This window comes from Anguilla rostrata, chromosome 15 (genome assembly GCF_018555375.3).
Source record: "Anguilla rostrata isolate EN2019 chromosome 15, ASM1855537v3, whole genome shotgun sequence".
Taxonomy (NCBI): domain Eukaryota; kingdom Metazoa; phylum Chordata; class Actinopteri; order Anguilliformes; family Anguillidae; genus Anguilla; species Anguilla rostrata.
In genome coordinates, this window is record NC_057947.1 from 6,649,046 (window position 1) to 6,655,240 (window position 6,195).

The window sequence follows — 6,195 nt, forward strand, 5'->3', positions numbered from 1 at the left end:
TTCACTGTGGGTTGTTCAATAAAGATGATTTCCATGCGTTGGAATTAATGAATTGCATTTTTAAAAGTTTAGCATTATTTTCACATTTTGGACATAAGCCTTATAGCCTTATGTATTTTTCTGATTTTCCACTGACATATTTTCTCCAAAAAAGTCTTCAAACACATGTTGCTCATTTATTTCACTGGGTTGTTCAATAAAGTGATTTCCATGATGAATAATAATGCATTTTAATTTTTGCATTATTTCACATTTTGGACTAACTATAGCCTTATGTATTTTTCTGATTTCACTGACATATTTTCTCCAAAAATCTTCAAACACATTGTTGCTCATTTATTTCACGGGTTGTTCAATAAAGTGATTTCCATTGGAATATAATTGCATTTTTAATTTGCATTTTTCACATTTTGGACATACCTATAGCCTTATGTATTTTTCTGATTTTCCACTGACATATATTTCTTCCAAAAAGTCTTCAAACACATTGTTGCTCATTATTTCACGTGGTTGTTCAATAAAGATGATTTCCATGATCCAATCATAATTGCATTTTTAATTTATGCATTTTCACATTTTGGACATAAGCCTATAGCCTTATGTATTTTCGATTTCCACTGACATATTTTCTTCCAAAAAAGTCTTCAAACACATTGTTGCTCATTTATTTCACGGGGTTGTTCATAAAGTGATTTACCATGCATTGGAATTAATGAATTGCATTTTAAATTTAGATTATTTTCACATTTTGGACATAAGCCTATAGCCTTATGTATTTTCTGATTTCCACTGACATATATTTCTTCCAAAAAAGTCTTCAAACACATTGTTGCTCATTTATTTCACCGGGTTGTTCAATAAAGTGATTTCCATGATCAAATCAATTAATTGCATTTTAATTTATTGCATTATTTTCACATTTGGACATAAGCCTATAGCCTTATGTATTTTCTGATTTTCCACTGACTATATTTCTCCAAAAAGTCTCAAACACATTGTTGCATTATTTCACCGGGGTTGTTCAATAAAGATGATTCCATGATCAAATAATAATTGCATTTTAATTTTTGCATTATTTTCACATTTGGACATAAGCCTATAGCTTATGTATTTTCTGATTTTCCACTGACATATTTTTTCCAAAAAGTCTTCAAACACATGTTGCTCATTTATTTCACGGGTTTCAATAAAGGTGATTTCATGCTGAATCAATTAATTGCATTTTAATTTGCATTATTTTCACATTTTGGACATAAGCCTATAGCCTTATGTATTTTCTGATTTTCCACTGACATATTTTTCCAAAAAGTCTTCAAACACATTGTTGCTCATTTATTTCACGTGGTTGTTCAATAAAGTGATTTCCATGATCAATAATATTGCATTTTTAAATTTTTGCATTATTTTCACATTTGGACATAAGCCTATAGCCTTATGTATTTTTCGATTTTCCACTGACATATATTTCTTCCAAAAAAGTCTTCAAACACATTGTGCTCATTTATTTCACGGGTTGTTCAATAAAGATGATTTCCTATTGGATTAATAATTGCATTTTTAAATTTGCATTATTTTCACATTTTGGACATAAGCTTAGCCTTATGTATTTTTGATTTTCCTGACATATATTTCTTCCAAAAGTCTTCAAACAATGTTGCTCATTTATTTCACCGTGGTTGTTCAAAAAGATGTTTCCATGATTGAATAATAATTGCATTTTTAATTTTTGCATTATTTTCACATTTTGGACATAAGCCTATAGCCTTATGTATTTTTCTGATTTTCCACTGACATATATTTCTTCCAAAAAGTCTTCAAACACATTGTTGCTCATTTATTTCACCGGGTTGTTCAATAAAGATGATTTCCATTGATCAATTAATGAATTGCATTTTTAAATTTAGCATTATTTTCACATTTTGGACATAAGCCTATAGCCTTATGTATTTTTCTGATTTTCCACTGACATATATTTCTTCCAAAAAAGTCTTCAAACACATTGTTGCTCATTTATTTCACGGGTTGTTCAATAAAGATGATTTCCATGATCAATCAATAATTGCATTTTTAATTTTTGCATTATTTTCACATTTTGGACATAAGCCTATAGCCTTATGTATTTTTCTGATTTTCCACTGACATATTTTTCCAAAAAGTCTTCAAACACATTGTTGCTCATTTATTTCCTGTGGTTGTTCATAAAGAGTGATTTCCATGCATTGGAATTAATGAATTGCATTTTTAAAATTTAGCATTATTTTCACATTTTGGACATAAGCCTATAGCCTTATGTATTTTTCTGATTTTCCACTGACATATATTTCTTCCAAAAAGTCTTCAAACACATTGTTACTCATTTATTTCACCGGGTTGTCAATAAAGATGATTTCCTTTGATCCAAATCAATTATTGCATTTTTACATTTTGCATTATTTCACATTTTGGACATAAGCCTATAGCCTTATGTATTTTTCTGATTTTCCACTGACATATTTTCTCCAGAAAAGTCTTCAAACACATTGTTGCTCATTTATTTCACGGGTTGTTCAATAAAGGTGATTTCCATGCTTGGAATAATGAATTGCATTTTTAAATTATGCATTATTTTCACATTTTGGACATAAGCCTATAGCCTTATGTATTTTTCTGATTTTCCACTGACATATATTTCTTCCAAAAAAGTCTTCAAACACATTGTTCTCATTTATTTCACCGGGGTTGTTCAATAAAGATGATTTCCATGCATTGAATCAATTAATTGCATTTTTACATTTATTGCATTATTTTCACATTTTGGACATAAGCCTTAGCCTTATGTATTTTTCTGATTTTCCACTGACATATATTTCTTCCAAAAAAAGTCTTCAAACACATTGTTGCTCATTTATTTCACGGGTTGTTCAATAAAGATGATTTCCCAGCATTGGAATTAATAATTGCATTTTTAATTTATTGCATTATTTTCACATTTTGGACATAAGCCTATAGCCTTATGTATTTTTCTGATTTTCCACTGACATATATTTCTTCCAAAAAAGTCTTCAAACACATTGTTCTCATTTATTTCACCGGGTTGTTCAATAAAGATGATTTCCATGATTGCCAATCAATAATTGCATTTTTAATTTGCATTATTTTCACATTTTGGACATAAGCCTATAGCCTTATGTATTTTTCTGATTTTCCACTGACATATATTTCTTCCAAAAAAGTCTTCAAACACATTGTTGCTCATTTATTTCACCGGGTTGTTCAATAAAGATGATTTCCCATGCATTGGAATCAATTAATTGCATTTTTTAATTTATTGCATTATTTTCACATTTTGGACATAAGCCTATAGCCTTATGTATTTTTCTGATTTTCCACTGACATATATTTCTTCCAAAAAAGTCTTCAAACACATTGTTGCTCATTTATTTCAACGGGGTTGTTCAATAAAGATGATTTCCCATGCATTGGAATTAATTAATTGCATTTTTACATTTTTGCATTATTTTCACATTTTGGACATAAGCCTATAGCCTTATGTATTTTTCTGATTTTGCACTGACACTGATTTTCTTCCAAAAAAGTCTTCAAACACATTGTTGCTCATTTATTTCACTGTGGTTGTTCAATAAAGTGATTTCCCATGCATTGGAATTAATGAAGTGCATTTTTAAAGATATAGCATTATTTTCACATTTTGGACACAAGCCTATAGCCTTATGTATTTTTCTGATTTTCCACTGACATATATTTCTTCCAAAAAAGTCTTCAAACACACTGTTGCTCATTTATTTCACCCTGGTTGTTCAATAAAGACGATTTTCCATTGATCCAAATCAATTCATTGCATTTTTTAATTTATTGCATTATTTTCACATTTTGGACATAAGCCTATAGCCTTATGTATTTTTCTGATTTTCCACTGACATATATTTCTTCCAAAAAAGTCTTCAAACACATTGTTGCTCATTTATTTCAACGGGGTTGTTCAATAAAGATGATTTCCCATGCATTGGAATTAATGAATTGCATTTTTTAATTTATTGCATTATTTTCACATTTTGGACATAAGCCTATATGGCCTTATGTATTTTTCTGATTTTCCACTGACATATATTTCGTCCAAAAAAGTCTTCATACACATTGTTGCTCATTTATTTCACCCTGGTTGTTCAATAAAGATGATTTCCCATGCATTGGAATTAATGAATTGCATTTTTTAATTTATTGCATTATTTTCACATTTTGGACATAAGCCTATAGCCCTATGTATTTTTCTAATTTTCCACTGACACTGATTTTTCTCCAGAAAAGTCTTCAAACACATTGTTGCTCATTTATTTCACCGGGGTTGTTCAATAAAGGTGATTTCCCATGCATTGGAACTAATGAATTGCATTTTTAAAGATTTAGCATTATTTTCACATTTTGGACAGTGGCCTATCGCCTTATGTATTTTTCTGATTTTCCACTGACATATATTTCTTCCAAAAAAGTCTTCAAACACATTGTTGCTCATTTATTTCACCGTGGTTGTTCAATAAAGATGATTTTCCATTGATCCAAATCAATTAATTGCATTTTTTAATTTATTGCATTATTTTCACATTTTGGACATAAGCCTTTAGCCTTATGTATTTTTCTGATTTTCCACTGACATATATTTCTTCCAAAAAAGTCTTCAAACACATTGTTGCTCATTTATTTCACCGGGGTTGTTCAATAAAGATGATTTCCTATTGATCCAAATCAATTAATTGCATTTTTACATTTTTTGCATTATTTTCACATTTTGGACATAAGCCTATAGCCTTATGTATTTTTCTAATTTTCCACTGACACTGATTTTTCTCCAGAAAAGTCTTCAAACACATTGTTGCTCATTTATTTCACCGGGGTTGTTCAATAAAGGTGATTTCTCATGCGTTGGAATCAATTAATTGCATTTTTTAATTTATTGCATTATTTTCACATTTTGGACATAAGCCTATAGCCTTATGTATTTTTCTGATTTTCCACTGACATATATTTCATCCAAAAAAGTCTTCAAACAAATTGTTGCTCATTTATTTCACCGGGGTTGTTCAATAAAGGTGATTTCCTATTGATCCAAATCAATTAATTGCATTTTTTAATTTATCGCATTATTTTCACATTTTGGACATAAGCCTGTGTTTATGCTGTAGTTTTGTGAATAGTGCTCTTGTCCTGGGCAACTTAAAATCCCACAACATTGGTGATCTGCAATGTGCACAGCTAGATTTTAACTGAGGTAAAGACATTCTTATGTATTCACTGGCTATACAAAGAATTTCAATTCGGGGACAATAAAATTGAAAGTTGAAGTGTGCTCACAGGAACAGCAGAAGCAACCTTTCTAGGATTCAAGCATATAGCTTTCAGGACAAAGATGTGATGTTCTTCAACTATTGCCTACTGCACAATTTTTCTTTTTCTTTCTTTTTTTTTTTTTACTATTGGAATAGACATAGACATGGAATAGATTTCAGTCAAAGAAAAGCAATTCGGGAAAGTTCTGAACAGAATAAAAAATAACATGGAGCTCAACACCGCAAACCACCGGAATTTAGCATCTTTGAAAAATGTACTTTTCCCACCCTACTTTTTGGAGTTGTAAATTCAATTTCAGGCAACATAGGTCTCTAAAAAACATTCAACCAACTCATGAGATAAACGGCTAAATGGCCAACTGAGGTGCATTTGCATAAATGTAAGGTAAAAGCTAATAGCATAAAGGTATGCTTAAAATGTTTGTATCGCAATTGCGCTTTGAATGTAGGCTATAATTTCACAATCTTTACCATCAAAAGTATAGAACACAAAATAATCCGATAAAAATGCTACACTTTTACCACATGGTGGCGCCGATGACCACAAACCTTAATTTAGGCCTTTTACCTGTAATTTCCTACCCACTTGCAGCATCTTCAAATGCAGTTTTTCTATAATAACGACAACGGATCTATGTATTCATGCGGTGCAGTTCTGTGACATGGCAAATTTCTCTCAGTCACATAGGCAACCGATGATAAAACATTAACGTAATTTCAACTATCAAGACAAAAGCGACTTGTGAGCTCATAAAACTAACAGGCTGAGAGCTATGCCATACAGCACACGAAGCACGTTAAATGTTAATATTAAACCGCATTTTGTTCAAACAGTAGGCTAATTATTTTTGGA